Here is a 19,812-nt window from a genome sequence, read left to right as displayed (position 1 = left end):
TGGGGTGGGGGGGGGGGGGGGGGGGGGGGGGGGGGGGGGGGGGGCGGGAGCGGGGAGGGGGGGAGTTAGGGGGGGGGGAAAAAAAGAGGAACAAATGTAATCTGAACAATAAAGATTTAATAAAAAAAATAAATAAAAAAACACAATAAGAACAACAACAACAACAACAAAAAAAAGAATTCTATGCTCAGTTAAACTATATTTCAAGAGGCAGTGTAAATTAATGACATTTAGAGATAAAAGGAGACTGAATAGTTTACCACCAACAAAACTCTTGATTAAAAACATCAGTATAAGTTTTTCTCAGGAAGAAAGAAATTGAACCCAGAGAAAGGAGTGAGATGTAAGGAAGAATGGTAAGCATGGTGGTAAATATGAATAAGCATTAACTGCATAAAACAACAATAATGGCAATGAATTGGGTGCTAAAACCAGATGGAATGAAATTACTGCACAATCATCCTAAAACCCTAATATGCAAATCAACCAAATGGAAGAACAATCGATTGAATGACCAGTTGCTATGACATGCACTGACCACCAGGGGGCAGACGCTCAATGCAGGAGCTGCCCCCGATTGGGGGCAGATCCTATGTTGAGCATCTGCCTCCCGAGAGGGAGGCAACTGGCGGCAGCAATCGGGGGGGCAATTGGGGGCAATGGAAATTGGGGGCCAGGGCCAACCAGCAGGTGATGCCAGGCCACCAGCCAAGGTGGGTGCCAGTGGGCCCCCCCCAATTGCCCTGCCCACCGGTTGCCCTGCAGAGGGAGGTGACCGGTGGCGGCGGGGGGCGGGACTGGCTGGTGGGTGCCAGTGGTGGCCCCCCGATCGCCCCACCTGCCAGTTGCCCCACAGATGGTCCTGATAGCCAGCCAGGCCTAGGGACCCTACCCTATATATTGGGAACAGTCTCTTAGATTTAAAAATTAAAACCTGGCAAGACTAACACTGAAAAAACAGGATGATGCAGAGATGACCTGCAACCTAGGTACATCCCCACGGAGAGCAGGCCTAAGCTGCAGTCTGGCCTCCCTCTGCGGGAGGTGGCCGGGCTGATCAGGGGAAGGTGTCACCCCCCTCACCCTGCTGCTGCTGCCACTGCACAATCATCCTATATAATAAAACCCTAATGGTCTTAGAATGGGTTAAGTTCCGACGCCCCTCCCTATCTATCTATCTATCTATCTATCTATCTATCTATCTATCTAAAGAGGTAATGTGCAAATTAGCCTGGACGCTGTAACAGTCACGACTGCTCAGGAGGAGGCTGTGTGCGCAGGTGGGTGGCAGGGGACTGTGTGCACGGTGAGGCAAGCCACGGAGGCGCAGGCGTGGAGCAGACACACACAGGTGTTTTTATCAACACAGACTCCAGTTCCTTCACCACAAAAAAATGACAACTTTCTTTAGGCATTTTCAAGATGTCTCTTTCATAGGATATGACATTCCTTTCTTTCTTTTCTTTTTTTTTTTTATCCACACCTGAGGATATTTTCCCATTGATTTTTAGAGAGTGTGGAAGAGAGAGGGAAAGACAGAGAGAAATATCAATGTGAGAAGGACACTTCGATTGGTTGCCTCCTGCATGAGCCCTGACCTGGGCCCAGGTCAGGGAGGAGCCTGAAACCTAGGTACATGCCCTTAATCAGAATCAAACCCGGACCCTGCGGTCCGCAGGCCGAGGCTCTATCCACTGAGCAAAACTGGCTAGGGCAGGATATGACATTTCTTAGCCCCTCCACCAGTGAACCTTCGTTTTTTCCTCCCGGAGTGAGGTGGAAAAACCCTAGGTCACCTTCTTGGATTCTTATTAGGCAAGATACCAAGAACACTGCGAGTGGTGGTGTACAGGGAGCTTAGCCAATGAGATGTCGGAATAGGTGTTCCCTCCGCAGCTCACGCACAGAGGCAGGACTGCTGGTGCACTGCAGCGGCTTGGGCAGGCCCCCCGTGTGTGTGTCTGCTCCGGGCCTGCGCCTCCGTGGGTTGCCTCACCGTGCACGCAGTCCCCTGCCACCCACCTGTGCGCACAGCCTCCTCCTGAGCAGTCGTGACTGTTACGGCGTCCAGGCTAATTTGCACATTACCTCTTTATATAGATAGGTAGGGAGGGGTGTCTGAACTTAACCCATTCTAAGACCATCTAAGGTTAGATATACCTGATTATCTTTGTATCTTAAGCATGCTTTTGACTATGCTGAGGTAATGCATAAATCCTGACGGGGTGACTCTCTTTGAGGTAGTGGCTCAGAAATGCAGGCTTCTTCTATTCTGGGACACCACTGATTATAGTCATGGCTTCTACACACACTGTGGAAGAGGAGGTGAGTAAAGCATCCCACAGGATGGGGACAGCCAGACTTGGAAGTGGAATGCCTGGCTTCTGCCCTCATTCTTTGCCTAGATATCATTCCCATCACCCAACTTACCTGCCCTATTTTGTGTACCCAGAAATGGGGACAGTTTGTCAAAATACTAAAATGCTAAACACAAAAAGAATAGGAATAGAACTTAAAACTTCCAAATAAATAGAGAAGACAAAAAGGAATAAACAAGACTTGATGAAATCAATAGAAAGCAGGAAATAAGGAAAAATGTAGAAAAAAGATGAAAAAAAGCATACAGTAAAATGGCAGATGTAAGCACAATAAATATAATTACATTAAACTTACCACTTATTATCCAGAGATTATACAAATAGGTTAAAAATTCTTTACAGGCAAAAATGAAAACACCAAGCTAGCTGTATGTAATTTATAAGGGACATATTTAAAATACAATGACACAACACTTGAAAATTAATGGGCAGAGAACAGTATACAAACTAAATACTAACAAAAAGAAAGCTATAGTCTAGCTATATTAATGCTAAGCAACATAAGCCTTAAGGCAAAAAAGCATGTTAAGGCTAAAGAGGATTACTACATTTTGATAAAAGAAATAATTTTAGGAGGAAAACATAAGAATATAACAACTCTAAACTTATAAATCACCTAATAATGCAGCAAAAATTGACACCGCTATGAAGCAAAATTGACAAATCCACCATCATAGTGGGAAATTTGTAGCACACTCTTTTTAGTAATTGTAAATCATGCAAAATAAGAATTTGTAAAGCTAGAGTGGGTTTGAGCAACACAGCTAAAAAGCCTAATCTAATTTACCTGTAGACAGCCAGCTCCCCATATAAAGAACACACACTGAGGAGGATTCTACTATCATTTCTTCAAGAGATGAAGACAGTTTAGACAAAAACAGTACTGATGGGTTTAAATGACAGTGGTAGGATTTACTACTTACTGAACTACTTACTGAGTTGGGGGAAGGGAAAGTGGAGTTGAGAATGATGAAAACCAGCCAGGTGAATGAATAGTAATGCTATGGTGGAGAGAACAACAAAGTGTGAAGGAAAGTTTGGGTAGAACAGTGGGTGGTGAGTTCTGGTGGGGTCTCTCAAGTTTAAAGTACATTTCCAGTAGAAGCTGAACTTCAGGTCCCGCTCTTGTGTCCTTTGTGTAATCTCCTGGCACATCTGGCACATCCCTATATCCTTGTTCAATAATAATATTGCCGATTCATCTTTATTTAATAGACATCTGTTAGTGGAAATGCTACTTGATCAGTCAGATAATATTTAGGGCCTTATGTTGAAGCAGCTGATTTTATTAGACGCTGTTTACTAAAAATTGATCAAGGTACTTCAGTAGGTAAGAGCTTTCCTTTTCAAGTGGATTATTGAAGTAAATATCGATTCCTCAATGGTGATCTATATCTCAAATCAGACCCCATAATAACAACCATAATTTATAAGCACTTAAGAACTTATGAACTCTTCCACATACGTTCTCTCTTGTGATTTTCACAGTAATTCCAGGATGTAGATAGAATAGGATTTTATTATTATACCCACTTTGCAGATGAGGAAATTGAAGCTGAAGTGATATGACTGTATCTTCTGACCTTGAAGTCCCCTGCTGGTTTTATAATTCAGTCTTTGCAGAGTGGCTTGTACTCTGGAAAAGGTTGAAATGAAAGAATAGCCACATTCTGTATTCCTTTGGAGCTCAATGCAGAATGCTGTGTTCCCCATCTTTTCTCTCAACTCAGGCTGGCTTTAAAAAAAATGTTTTTTTTTATTGATTTCAGAGAGGAAGGGAAAAGGAGAGAGAGATAGAGACATCAATGAGAGATACAAATTGATCCATCGCCTCCTGCACTGCCCCCACCGGGGACTGAGCCTGCAAGCCAGACACATGCCCTGATCAGGAATTGAACCCAGGACCTCTTGGTCCATGGGACAACGATTAATCCACTGAGCTACATACACCAGCAGGGTGCAGGCTGGCTTTTTTTAAAAAAAATATATTTTATTGATTTTTTTACAGAGAGGAAGGAATAGGGATAGAGAGTTAGAAACATCCATGAGAGAGAAACATTGATCAGCTGCCTCCTGCACACCCCCTACTGGGATGTGCCCACAACCAAGGTACATGCCCTTGACCGGAATTGAATCTGGGACCCTTCAGTCCGCAGGCCGACGCTCTATCCACTGAGCCAAACTGGTTAAGGCCAGGCTGGCTTTTTTAATATCTCTATATCTGTGGGGAAGTTTTGAGCCTGGAACCCATTTACACGTGTGCAGACATTTTTGTGCTTGCTTTCCGTTTGCCTCTTTTCTATGCTTTTTACCCCCTTCCCTCCTTCCAGTGTGCCTTCCCATATTGTAATGGGTGGAAAGATAAAACTAGAAGTCCCAAATGGATTCAGTTCTTTGTATTAAACTTTGACCAATGGTGCATGTGTACAATTTTCTGGAGAAGGGGTCCACAACTTTTGTCAATTCTCAAAAGAGTCCAAAACCTACCAAAATTAAGAACCACTGTAGACAGGGAATGGGATTGTAGGGAAAAATGTTTTAAGCAATTATTAGATTCCTCTTTTGCGTTTCCACTCTTCCTTTGCACTCCATCCCCCCCCCCCATCCCCTTGTAGAGGCCATGATGTCAGCGAAGAAATTATTATGGGACTTGGTGAAATAGCAAAAGTCAGGAAGAGAAGTTTCCAATGTCACAACCTGTTTATTCAGGAGCAAACAATAGGTTATTATTAAGTCTCTATGATCAACCATAACAAAAATCACCCTAAAATCCTATATTGTTTTTGATATCTCAGTAATAAAATACAGATTGTACAATTCAGTTTCCAAAAATTAAAGTAAGTATAATATTTGTTACATTTGTTCATTTAAAAAATTGTTTTTCAAAAGTCATTTACATCCACTGGAATTAGCACAGAAAGGTAGCTTAGAAGACTTTGAAGTGCCTCTCTGCTCCTTTATACCTCTAGGCCTTAATTCTCTCTCTTCCCTCTATTTGAAATTTTCTCCTCTCATATTCCACTTGGCAAACTTAGTCTCATCTTCAAGACTTAGCTCAAATGTCCTTCCTCTGGGAAGATAGCTCTCAACCCATCTCTAGTCAGATGTAATCACTTTCCAGTCTCCCTACCTAGATTGCGCTCTCCTTGAACACAAGAACCATGTCTTTTCATCTTTAAAAAAATCATCTTTAGCATCTAGCAGAGTTTCTAGCACAAAAGAAAATTAACGTGTCTTATTTTTTTCAAGTAGTGTGTAATACTTAAAAGTCTTTTCACTCAAAGATTTCTGAGAAAGCATGCAGGAAAAAAACAATGAGTGAATCACTGAAAGGAAAAAGGAACAATTTTGTTATCTTAGAGATTTGGTTGTGTTGTGACAATGGGGAGTCCCAATATGCTCTCTTAGATCACAGTTTTGGAAAACAGTCTCAGTAGCCTGCCTCACAGTTCTTCTGGCCTTAAAATTTTCTTTCCAAATAAGACCTGAACACAGGAAACTCTTGTTGACAATAAAATTTCACTTATTATTCACCAACACTCAATCAACAAATATTTATTGAGTGCCGCTTGGGTGCCAGGCATGGTTGTAGGCACTAGAACTAAGGGAAAAAAAAGAAGAAAAATCCCTCTTCTCATTGAGTTTATATGTTAGTGTGACAGGATCAAAATTTAACTTTGAATACAATAAATAAGTAGATGATATACCAAAGTGGTAAGTGTCATAAAAGAAACAGAACAGTGTCAGGGGCACTGGGAGTTCTGAGAGAGAGTAGTTGCCTCTGTTTTAAGTGGAGTGGTCAGGAAACGCCCAGCTGAGAAGGTGACAATTGAAAGAAGATGGGTGAGTGAGCTATGAGGGTATCTTGAGGGAAAGCATTCCTGGCAGAAAGAACAGTTTAAACCAGTAGTTCTCAACCTTCCTAATGCCGAGGCCCTTTAATACAGTTCCTCATGTTGTGGTGACCCCCAATTTCATTGTTACAAATTGAACATAATTAAAGCATAGTGACATAGAAAGGGAATGGACTGACTATTCTTGGGGGGGGTGGGGGAGGGAAATGGGAGATGCGGGAAGAGACTGGACAAAAATCGAGCACCTATGGATGAGGACAGTGGGTGGGGAGTGAGGGCGGAGGGTGGGGCAGGAACTGGGAGGAGGGGAGTTATGGGGGGGAAAAAGAGGAACAAATGTAACCTGAACAATAAAGATTTAATTAAAAAAAAAGTTTTTTAAAAAAATAAAGCATAGTGATTAATCACAAAAACAATATGTAATTATATATGTGTTTTCCGATGATCTTATGCTTTCCCTCAAGATACCCTCATAGCTCACTCACCCATCTTCTTTCAATTGTCACCTTCTCAGCTGGGCGTTTCCTGACCACTCCACTTAAAACAGAGGCAACTACTCCCTGTGAAAGTGTCGTTCGACCCCCAAAGGGGTCTCGACCCACAGGTTGAGAACCGCTGGTTTAAAGGCAGGACTATTCTGGGAGTTTAGAAGGAATAGCAGACAGTGGGGCTGGAGCAAGCAAAGGGGAGGGTCATAAAAGATGAAGATAGAGGGATTAGGATGGGGGTAGATCTTTAGAAGCTTGCAGGCCATTTGGAGAACTTTGTTTTTTTCATGAGTGAAAGAGGAACTGCTGGAGGGTTTTAAGCAGAGGACAAATGTAACTTGGCTCAGAGATTTTAAAGGTTCCCTCTGGCTGTTGTGTTGAGAACAGGTGAGGTGTGAGCAGTGGTTGATGAAGGGAGAAGATGCTGCAGTTGAAGTGGGTAGTAGCAGAGATGGTGAGAAGTGGCTTGACACAGACATTACCCCAAGCTTGGATCAGAGATGTGTGGTGAATGGTGCTTTACTAATCTGATTAAACATGACCTTGAATTTAAGACTCAGGGTGTGAGAGCAGAGTATTGATTGGCTGTCTCCTGAAAACCCTCTATTGGGGATTGAGCCCACAACTCAGGCATGTGCCTTGACTGGGAATCTAACCAGCAACCTTTTGGTGTATGGGAAGATGACCAACCAATTAAGCCATGCTGGCCAGGGTTCAGGAATGTTTTGAAAGAGCTTCTATGAGAGTATTAATATGGATAGTAATTTGGAAGGTTTTTGGCTAATGACAATGCATAAGTTCCATTTCCAGTGGTTCTCAACCTTGGCTGCACATTAGAATCACCTGGGAATTTTTTTAAAATCCTGATTTCTGGGCCTCATCCTCCGGAAATTCTGTTTCTTTGTTACTAATGTTGTGGCTCCACCCCATAACAAAGAAACAGAATTTCCGGAGGATGAGGCCCAGAAATCAGGATTTTAAAAAGATTCCCAGGTGATTCCAATGTGCAGCCAAGGTTGAGAACCACTGATTTAGACTAAAACCTTGTATTGTTTTATATGAGCCTTCCTCCTATAAAAGAACTTCTATAGATTTATCACCCATACTAGGAACAAAGTTCCTCAGTACCTATCTTCTATTGCATTCCTTTATCAAGTCCATTTTTTTTTTTCTGATAGGAGAAGTCAGGCATGCTTTATTTGATGCTTCCTTTTTCCTTCCGTTGCTCTTAATGTGTTTCAGACCTTCCCACCTTATGACTGAAGGGCTGCATCTTCCTTAGGTGACAGCGTCTCTATGGGAAAGTGGGTCAGGGGCACTGTAGCCACTGAAAACCCGGTGCTAGAGAGACAAACTAAAGTCATACAAGCTGAGGTCAGCACAGGTCTCCTTGGAAAGAGGGTTAGAATGAGACTGACTGGCAAGTCTGATGTAGCATTAGGCAGCATTCTGGACCTGAAACTTGACAGGCAGGTGGGAGAAAACATTAGTAAGACTAGGTTTAGCATGAAGAATCCTCAGAAAGATTAGTTGCTTTGATAAGGAGCCTCTGTAGACTGAGGCCTTTTATGCAGGGCAATTCAGATATGTTTAGTTGGCCCTGTCCCAGGTGGAGATTTACTAATCTTGAAGGGCCCTTATCAGGTAAGCAGAATCCAGTTCCCTTAAAAGGAAAGGCTTCTCCTTATCTAAGTCTATGTCTCTGGTAAGTGACTAAGAGAGGGGGAGCACAAAGCTGGACTTGGGATTCTCCCCAGGTGCTTGTTCTAGGGGATGGGCTGGGACAGTGTGGGGGAGTGGGAGAGAGTGAGACTAGAGGAGAGAAATTGCTTATTTTTCCCTGCCTTGCATTTCTCTCTGAAATTGTCAACATATAGAGCTAAATGGAGAGGTTTGGCCTAGGGCATATTGCTATTTCCCATTTCCCAGTTTCCAACAACTCATCCTGTCCCTCCAAATCTCTTTTGCACATACCAGCCTTCCTGAAATGTGTTTTTTATGACCTCAAAAGCCTTTAATGACTTCTCCTTTCTGTGTGACAAATTCCATTTCTCTTAGGTTGATATTCAAGAACCTTTAGTATCTGGCCCAACCGACCTCGTTATCTCCAACACAGATTTTCCACACAGTGAAGCAGGTGTGCTCCCTGTTCCTTGAATACTTCACAGCAAATCCCGTCTTTATGATTTGTTCAGCCTCCTATCATCCACTTAGAATGCCTTCCTTCTCTCCTCTGTACTTATGCCAAATCCCAAAGATAAATGCCCATGTCCTGCCTGTTCCATACAGCCTTCTCTGATCACTCTTGACTTCTCTCAAACCTGTTGGATCCTTGGCTTTCTTTCTATTTACCTAACTGAATTTGGTGATTTCTGGTGCGATTGAACATACAAAGGAACAAATGTGAAAAAAATGTACTTTATAAAAGAAAGCAGTCTAAACTTTCTCCAAGAAATGAACACCTTTAAGACATGCATCTTTTGCTTTGCCCTTTTGAGTATCAAATGTCTTCCTCTGTCAACATGGCACTTAATCAAGATCCACTGGGGATATTTTTGCATTACTGACTTTGAACAGACTTCAGGGGCTCATGTGGCAGAACATTCTGAGGGCATGCCCAGGGGGTTGAGTCCAGGACATTCTCAGTGACTTGCGCTATCAGTTTTCTTTCTAAGTATGCCGACGCTATTTATTCTGGTCTAAAGGTGTTTCCAGGACACTTGATTATCAGCGGGAAAGCACAGCTGAGAGCAGGATAACTAGGAGAAAAGTTATAGTGCTCCATACTTTAAACTCTGAAATTGTTAGTTTGAGAGAGACCTAAGACAGAGGTTCTTGGGGCTGTGGGCCAGGAAAGTGGGTTGGCTTGGTGGTAGAAAGTCTTCATGAAAACACAAAGACACAGTTTAGATCTCTAAGGCATATTGGCAAAGCACACTCTATATATGCAGATCCCATATGTGAATAACGGGAATTGACTAACTTTTCAAAATCTTAGACAGATGGATTTTCATCTAGTGGGATCAGAAGCATCCAAACAGCTCTGAAGGCATTGTATAAATGCGTGCCTTAATGCAGCAAATGTTCTGAGGATAATATCTTCCTACATCAAATGGAAAAGAGTTACATCAAATGGAAATCGAGCTGTGTATTTTCTTAGTATCTTAGGCCACGATGCTCTGAGTGTTTAACTCAAAACTCTTTAAGCTATAATGGAGCATCCTTAATGGACCATTTGGCATATGTGGTGATGCTTACATGAAACAAACTTCTAAAAAATTTAAACTGAGCCTTTTAGAAGTCCCCACTGGGGAGCACAGTTACATTGAAAGGTTATATAATGTGTGACATCAGAAGCCTTTTGTTAGTCTCTTTTATAAAGCATTCTTCTTTTTATTTTCCTGACTTCTTTTTTTTCTTTTCTTCAAAAAACAATTTAGTATTTAACTAAATAAAATATTTTCTGATACATCTATTTTCCCCCCAGAAATCTTATATAAAGGTAATAGACTTTCACGGTTTCCATCTAGCCCAAGTTACATACAAGTTATATTTTATCTACATTTTTTCACTCATTTTTATAGGTAAAATTATATTTAGGCAGGGGTGATGATTGATATGAGAGACATATGCTGACACATTCAGATTAATTTGCATTTTAAAGAAATGTTTTAGTGTCTAGGTCAGGGGTGGGCAAACTTTTTGACTCGAAGGCCACAATGGGTTCTTAAACTGGACCGGAGGGCCGGAACAAAAGCATGGATGGAGTGTTTGTGTGAACTAATATAAATTCAAAGTAAACATCATTACATAAAAGGGTACGGTCTTTTTTTTTTTTAGTTTTATTCATTTCAAACGGGCCGGATCCAGCCCGCGGGCCGTAGTTTGCCCACGGCTGGTCTAGGTTGTAAACATTTGAAAAAGATTTTTATTCTAAAATTAGTAACTATAATTATTAATTTTTAATAAACATTGGTCCTAACATGTTATTAATTAGTAAAATTTAATTTAAAAGATAGTGATTTCTGTTGCATATGTGTATATATACATTTATTTTATGATGATGAAATTGCCATATTTTCTTTTTAATTATTTTGAGTAGAGGTCAGTAGTTTGCAATATAAATCTAAAAAAATTTATCAAGCACTGTCCCACGTGATCCTGTATTTCTACTTGTATAAATGAGGTTTGATGACCCTTACTAATATATCACACAGGCTTAAGTCGAAGACAAAGTGCAGTACAGATTGTTCCTGTAAAATTTTTAATGTTCCTGCAATTATAGGGAACATTGTAATTCATTTTTCATTTGTTCATATATGTACAGCAATTTATTTTATATGCAATACTCAGTAATTATGAGACAGTTACCCCCAAATATCTTGGCTATGTGAATTGAAAAGTATTCTTAGTAACCTTGTATTTCTTTCTGGAGAACCTATAAAAAGAAATAATTGCTTTTTAGAGAGCCCTGAGGGAAAAAAATCTCTTGGCTCCACTTGAGAATCATCTGTCTGCTGCCTTTCTCCTCACCTGTCCACTAGAGCAAACCAGGAGGCTCACACTCAATTTCTGTTGGAGAGCCTGATACTTACCACCTTTGGGATAAGCCCCATAATTTGTCCAGTTAATACCTGGATCAAGACTGGAATTCTGCCTTCGAGCAAGTTATTGGGTTAAGATTCTAGAGTCAGAGACTTTAGTCATCCTTTGAGTATCTTTCTGTAAAAAATGGGTCCCTTCAGCCTGGAATCCAGAATAAGTTTCTTTTTGTCTGTCTGTTGTTGTTGTTGTTGTTGTGTGTGTGTGTGTGTGTGTGTGTGTAAAGAGCTGGTGCTTTAATTGCTGCAACCACTATTTTATTAACCAAGCATTTAGGTAGTGCTGACTCTTTGCCAGATTCGTGCAAAATACCCTACAAATAATGTACTCAATCTCCCAGTGTCTCTAAAATAGATGATAATGTGACTATTCCCATTTTACAGATGGGTAAGTAGCATGCCTAAGGTCAGAAAGCTGGAAAGGGGCAGAGCTAGGATGTGAACCTTGGCAGTCTCCTCCAGATTCTGAGCCACAATCTGGGCTGACATAGCATTCTGCTCTCCTAAGTCACCCTTCAGAACCTTCCGGTCACCTGCTCTGGCTAGTACCTCTAAGCCAGTCCTGGAGGATGTTCCTCCAGAATCATTCAGCCTTCCCAGAAGAAACGCCACAATTTTACAAACATTACAACCCCCTTCCCCACCTTGCATGTTACAGTCCAGCCACAGTGAACATCACTGTCCCTTAACTGAGAGGGCTTTCTCAGACCTAACTGCCTGTACAGTTCTCCTCACTCCTCTCCTCTGGGCTGCTTTTCCCTCCTTATTCATAAGACATCCTTCTAGTCACTTTTCAAGGTGTAGCTCAGTTGTCACCTCTTCGGACCTTTTCCACCTCTTGGCAGATTTGGACACAGATGCTGTACACACACACACACACACACACTCTCTCTCTCTCTCTCTCTCTCTCTCTCTCTCTCTCTCTCAACGTTTCCCATTTGATCATGGCCCTTTTATGCCTGCTTTCAGTGTTATTTGAATCCCTCTGGCTGACTCTAGATTTGCAGTCTGGATCATTAGGCCCTGGAGCCTGATAATTCTGGGTGTCATGTGTGGGGATCAAATCCCACCTCCTCCCCTAATGAAATCCTAGAGAATTTCTGAAAAGCTGGCCATTACCTGGAGTAATGGTCTATTAGCATTCTATGGCCACATACTCCTTCCTGGGTGGGTCAGCCATCTGCTGAAATAACTCTCCTAACCATACTGGTTCTGGAATGCAATCTTCCAAATACAGATACATCACAAGAAAGACCTAACTGTGCTAACTTGAAAGGCATTGGTGTTTATGGGAATCTGACCAAAATGCTAAAAACAAAACAAAACCAAAAAACTTTTAGTCCACTGAGAAAGTATTAACCTCATACTAAACCTACCTATCATGTCCTCATGAGTATACTAGTAATATTAGTATTTCCATATGGGCTGGAAATAGTAAATGGTTAATAGCTTCCTCAGCAATTTGTTTTTTGTTATGACTTCTCCAATAATCTGTTATAGTTTTGGCAAAGTGCAATAGTAATATATTCCTATAATCATAAAAATCTATAGTGGTTCTTTATTTAGCCTGGTTTTGATATTTGGAAAACAGAGATATTAATTTCACAAGCAAAGCGAGGATAAAAAACGTCAAAAAACCAGTTTATAAGTCAAATATGTATTATAAAAGTTGTTAAGTTTTATTTATTTATATTTTATTTTTTATTGATTTTTAGAGAGAGAGGAAGAGGGAGAGATAGAGAGATGGAAACATCAATGAGCTGCCTCCTGCATGCCCCCTCCTGGGGATTGAGCCCACCACTCAGGCATGTGCCCTGACATCGAACTAGTGACCTCTTTGTTCCTGAGTCAATGCTCAACCATTGAGCCACATTGGCTGGGCAAAGTTGTTATATTTTAAACGATTCTTTTAGTAAGTATACTTAAGTATACTTAGTGTTACTAATTCCTGACTTTTTAAAATTGAGATATTATTGACATAAAAGATTATATTAGTTTCAGGTGTACAACAATGTTTTGATATTTGTATATTTGCTAATGATCACCACAACAAGCATAGTTAGCATCTGTCACCATGTAGTAGTTATAAAAACTTTTTTCTTGTTATGAGAACTTTTAAGATCTAGGCTTTAGCCTCTTTAAAATATGCAATACAGAATTTTATTATCTAATAAAGAGGAAATATGCAAATTGACCATCATGCCATAATGGTCAAGATGGCTGCACCCACAGCGGAGGCAGGGATTCCGTAACACAAGATGGCTGCACCCACAATAGAGGCCGAGTTCCCGTAAAGAGCCTTAATGAGCAATTAGCAGGGACCTGAGGCTGGGCCAGGGGACCTCAGGCCACGCCCCCCACCCTGGTACCGGGCCAGCCGACCGGCGCTTGATGGGGGTGGGGCCGGCTGGGTCTGTGTCTCGTGCAATTTTGAGGCTCATGTGTGTGAACGGGGACTTGACTCTGGTTCCTGTGGCATGCCCCAGACTCTGACAGGAGGAAGATTTTCATATACATTTTACTAATTTTCTTTCATCTCTGTCACTTTTATTATAGAGAAAGGGCAAATAGCAATATTAAAATATTTCCTCTAATTAATTCCCTTTTAATGTGCAGGAATTTTGTGCACTGAGTCACTAGTTAACTATAGTTGCTATACTGTAAATTATATCCCCATGATTTATTTATTTTGTAACTGGAAGTTTGTACCTTTTGACCACCATGGCCTATTTTGCTCACTCCCCATCTCTGCCTCTAGCAACCACCAATCTGTTCTCTGTATCTATGAGTTTGTTTTCTATTTGTTTGATTAGATTTCACATATAAATGAGATCTTACAGTATTTGTCTTTCTCTGCCTGACTTATTTCACTAAGCATAATGCCTTGAACTTCTAACCATGTTGTCACAATGGTAAGATTTCCTTCTTTTTTCATGGCTGAATACTATTCCATTGTGTGTGTATATGTTTTATATAATATATATATATATACACACACACACATACACACATACACACATTCTATTACTTTGTGTGTGTATATTTTTATATATATATATATATATATACACACACACACATACACACATACACACACAGGGTGGGGCAAAAGTAGGTTTACAGTTGTATGTAAAACACAGAGTTTAATCTTGTATTATTATTTATTAATTATGGTATTATTTTCCACATGAATAACTATCTGTACATACCACATTTTAAAAATTCATTTATATATCAATGGGCACTTAGGTTGCTTCCATGTCTTGGCTATTGTAAACAATGCTGAAGTGAACATGGGGGTGCTAATTCCCAACTCTTTAATATTTTATAGTTACCTTTTACTTCATTGGGAAATAACATTTCTTTTTTTAAAAAAATATATTTTATTGATATTTTAAAGAGAGGAAGGGAGAGGGAGAGAGAGTTAGAAACATCAATGAGAGAGAAACATTGATCAGCTGCCTCCCGCACCCCCCACCGGGGATGTGCCCGCAACCAAGGTACATGCCCTTGGGCGGAATCGAACCCAGGACCCTTCGGTCTGCAGGCCGATGCTCCATCCACTGAGCCAAACCAGTCAGGGCAGGAAATAACATTTCTTAATTGTAAGAAAATGGAAGGAAATAACAAGTTTTGGGTCAAATAAGCTACCACTTTGGGAAATCTTGTCTTAAGTGAAACCTGAATTCTGAATCATTCGTAGGATGATTTCAGAAGCAACTGAAAATACATGAAATTTTCTCTTTTCTGTCACCCACAGACAGTGGGGGCTGTTGTTTGCGAAAAAACAAACAAACAAACAAACAAACAAACAAAACCAAAGAGAATAAATAAGTGATCAACTGCAAATTTTTAAAGGAATGTTTGGATGTTGTCTTTCAAAAAGTTACCTTTCGCTGAAGAGGTTTGGATTTTATTCTTTACCACGTTTTAAGTAGTATTAAGCAGTTATTTTATGTCTTTTCTGTTGTTACTGGCAAGTGTTTACTTGTAGATTCTGGTGATTTTGATAAGGTGAGGTTTTTATTTTTTATTTTTTTCTCACTTTTTACTGTGAATTTTTTTCTGTATTTTTTTTTTAATTAAATCTTTATTGTTCAGGTTACATTTGTTCCTCTTTTTTCCCCCCCATAACTCCCCTCCTCCCAGTTCCCGCCCCACCCTCCGCCCTCACTCCCCACCCACTGTCCTCATCCATAGGTGCACGATTTTTGTCCAGTTTCTTCCCGCATCTCCCATTCCCCTTTCCCCCCCAAGAATAGTCAGTCCATTCCCTTTCTATGTCCCTGATTCATTATAATCACCAGTTCATTCTGTACATCAGATTATTTATTCACTTGGTTCTTAGATTCACTTGTTGATAGATGCATGTTTGTTGTTCACAATTTGTATCTTTACCTTTTTCTTCTTCCTCTTCTTAAAGGATACCTTTCAGCATTTCGTATAATACTGGTTTAGTGGTGATGAACTCCTTTAGCTTTTCCTTATCTGTGAAGCTCTTTATCTGACCTTCAATTCTGAATGATAGCTTTGCTGGATAAAGTATTCTTGGTTGTAGGTTCTTGGTATTCAGCACTTTGAATATTTCTTGCCATTCCCTTCTGGCCTGCCAAGTTTCTGTTGAGAAATCAGCTGACAGTCGTATGGGTATTCCCTTGTAGGTAATTGAGTCTCTTTCTCTTGCTGCTTTTAAGATTCTCTCTTTGTCTTTTGCTCTTGGCATTTTAATTATGATGTGTCTTGGTGTGGTCCTCTTTGGATTCCTTTTGTTTGGGGTTCTCTGCGCTTCTTGGACCTGTAAGTCCATTTCTTTCACCAGGTGGGGGAAGTTTTCTGCCATTATTTCTTCAAATAGGTTTTCAATATCTTGCTGTCTCTCATCTTCTGGCACCCCTATTATTCTGATGTTGGTACGCTTGAAGCTGTCCCAGAGGCTCCTTACACTATCTTCGTATTTTCGGATTCTTTTTTCATTTTGCTTTTCCGGTTGGGTGTTTTTTGCTTCTTCGCATTTCAAATCTTTGACTTGATTCTTGCGCTCCTCTGGTCTGCTATTGGGTGTCTGTATAATATTCTTTATTTCAGTCCGTGTATGCTTAATTTCTAGTTGGTTCTTTATCATAGCATCGAGGGTCTCATTAGTTTTCGTGACTCTCTCCTCAAGTTTATTGACAGCTTCTAGCACATTTTTGCAAGCCCTCAAAATTGCGATTTTTAGCTCTATATCCTCCATTTCTGTCATGTTTTTTTGTCTCCGCATTTTTTATGCTTTCTTGGTGCACCCCCTAGTGGTCTTTGTGCGCAGTCTTGTTCTAGTTGAGCCTTGATTGTTGTAGTTAATACTAGAGGGATTTGACCACCAGGCCGACTGGCTGTGTGAATCAGCTGTGTCTGCCGCGGAAAACTTCTGTCCTCTGGGGAGGTGCTAATCTAGCCTTTGCCTGAGGCGATCTGGCAAATGGCTCTGCGCAGGGCTTGGGCGGGGCGGGCTCAACAGGGCGGGCGGGCGGAGGGAGCGGTTATGGCCCCTCTCAGTCCCGTTCCCAGAGGCTCTGCTTCTCAGAACCCCCGGAACCGCTGCAAACCTCGGAGGGAAAGCTGCCTTCCAACTGATGCCAGACACTCCCGCTTCTCCCGTTTGGGTCCGAGTCCCCAGCGATTCGCCCGTATCTGGAGCTCAGAGTCTGAGACTCCCCCCTGACCGAAAACGACAACCGCGCTCTCAGCCACCAGCCCGCTTTGCGCGCGCACCTCCGCACCTGAGTTTTTTCCACACTGCGCCTCCTCTGAGCCTCGGTGTGCTGTTATTTTTCCTTCTAGTTGAAGAGTCTCTCCTCAGCCAGCCTTCCTGTGGTTCTGGGTGATGTCCGTTCCGTCTTTTAGTTGTATTTTTGAAGTGGTTGTTTGCGGCAGCAGTCTGCGGTGTTTACCTATGCCGCCATCTTGGTCTCCTCGATAAGGTGAGGTTTTTAAAGTAATTTGCAAAGTGCAATGAATGCATTACTACAAAATGAAGTACACAGTTACTAAGGATGGTTAACTTTTAACTTTTACCTTGAATCACTTCTCTATTGAATTGAACATAAACTTCTTTTGTCAACAGATGAAATAAAGTGAAAGGCATCTGTAAAGCACATGTTTCTTCCCAGGGAGAAAGAAACACTTTTACTGGTAATCAATGTACTCAGAGGGGTTCATGCCTTACATTCCATTTATTACAGTTTTTGAAAATTGTTTAAAAGCCTTTGTAAATATTCTTCTTTTATATGATAAAGGCTTTCCGTGCAAATTCATAAGTTGCTGTAGAAGAGAGGTCTAAATCTATTTCTGGCTCTCATAAATTAGAAATTTTGCACGTATAATAAGTGCAGCCATGCAAGAAACAACCATGGATCTTGACCTGAATTATTTCATCCATTTTCCTACCTGGAAGGTTTCTTCTTTTTCAGTGCAATTAATTAAGCAAACAGCACCAACGTTGGTACTTTTGACAGATTATAAGAACAAAGGCTTTTGCATTAGGGCTTTCATCGTCTCCTAAGTAGACAGTTCTCATAAATCCCGCATAGCAGATCTTTTGATTCTTCCTCAAAAGCTTTATCCTATTCCAATTGGCACTCATCACCACAGGAGGCTTGCTACTTGCAAATCTCTCTGTTGCTGTTTTCATTTCCTCTTCAGTAATGGAAGCAATCAGCTTCTCATTATCCAGAAGATCCAGTTTTGGCATTTTAATTTCAGCCCAAATTTTCATAATTTTTCTATTATCAGCTGCTAACTCAGATGCAAATATCAGTTTGGAGAACAAAAAAGAAAAAAGGGAAACATTTTACATCACTGCTATCTCATGATAAAATATAGATCCTATTGAAATAAAAAAGTGTGGTTTTTCTGATTCTGATTCTTATTAATGTACTGGTTATTCTTGACATTGGCATGCTTTTAAATGAAATTTGATGCCCTAACCGGTTTGGCTCAGTGGATAGAGTGTCGGCCTGCGGACTGAAGGGTCCCAGGTTCGATTCCGGTCAAGGGCATGTACCTTGGTTGCGGGCACATCCTCAGTGGGGAGTGTGCAGGAGGCAGCTGTTCGATGTTTCTCTCTCATCGATGTTTCTAGCTCTCTGTCCCTCTCCCTTCCTCTCTGTGAAAAATCAATAAAATATATTAAAAAAAAAAGAAATTTGATAAGGATTTATTTAGAGAATTGTAACATATGACAGTGTTGACCTTTAACAGTCATTGCATTTCTACTTTGAGTATGGAACCACATTCGGTGTAATCAGGATTACAGAGAACAGGTTTAGTCCCGAGTGGAAAAATATTAGTACCTTTCATTAAGGGAGGAATTTTACTGATCTGCAGTATAGCCGGGCCCCAACTATGAGCATGGTCTCTAGTAATTTTGTGTCAATCTGCACCCCCAGCGCCACCTCTCATCATTGGCCTTGTGTGTATTGAAGAACAAGAAGAATGACTATTTAAAAGAAGAGACAATAGCCCAGCCAGAGTGGCTCAGCAGTTGAGCATTGACCTGTGAACCAGGAGGTCATGGTTTGATTCCAGGTCAGGGCACATGCCCAGGTTGAGGGCTCGATCCCCAGTGTGGGGCGTGCAGGAGGCAGCCGATCAATGATCCTCTCTCATCATTAATATTTCTAGCTCTCCCTCTCCCTTCCTCTCTCTGAAATAAAAAAAAATATTTAAAAAATAAGAGATAATTTATCTTAAAAAAAAACAAAAACAAGGGGCAACTCCTGGGTTCTATAATTCATTTTTAGACAAATTGTACAAAAATAAATAAATGGCTTTATTATGATAAAATATGGAATTCTTAAAAAAGAACTTTGGAAAATCATCTGTGAATGTAGCTTTCAATATTCATCTGCTATTCAGTGGTCAGGACCCAATTTTTCGGACTTTCTTTGTTTTTGATGAACTTGAGAGTTTTGAGGAGTTCTGGTCAAGTACTCATATTTCAATTAGGATTTGCATGATGCTTTTCTCCTGATTAGACTGAGGTTATGGATTTTTGGGAGGATGATCATAGAAGTGAAGTGCTATTCTCATCACGTCATATCAAGATTACATGCTATCACCCAGCAGGCGTAGCTCAGTGGTTGAGTGTCAACCTATGAACCAGGAGGTCATGGTTCAATTCCTGGTCAGAGCACATGCCTGGGTTGCAGGCTCGAACCCCAAGAGGCAGCCAGTCAATGATTCTCTCTCATCATTTATGTTTCTCTCTCTCTCTCCCTTACCCTTCCTCTCTGAAATCATTAAAAATTTATTTAAAAAAAGATTACATGCTATCAACATGACAATTATTGATGTCGACCTTGATCACTTGGCTGAGGTAGTGACTGTCAAGTTTTTCCCTTTCCATAATGTACTCTTATTTTTTATTTTATTGTTTAAAGTATTACAAATAGCAGTACATATGTCTCCTTTTTTCCCCCATTGACCTTTCCCTGGCCTCCCCTACCTCTCC

The sequence above is a fragment of the Myotis brandtii genome, unplaced genomic scaffold, assembly GCF_000412655.1.
Source record: "Myotis brandtii unplaced genomic scaffold, ASM41265v1 scaffold116, whole genome shotgun sequence".
Lineage (NCBI taxonomy): Eukaryota > Metazoa > Chordata > Mammalia > Chiroptera > Vespertilionidae > Myotis > Myotis brandtii.
Note: the sequence above shows the minus strand (reverse complement) of the source record.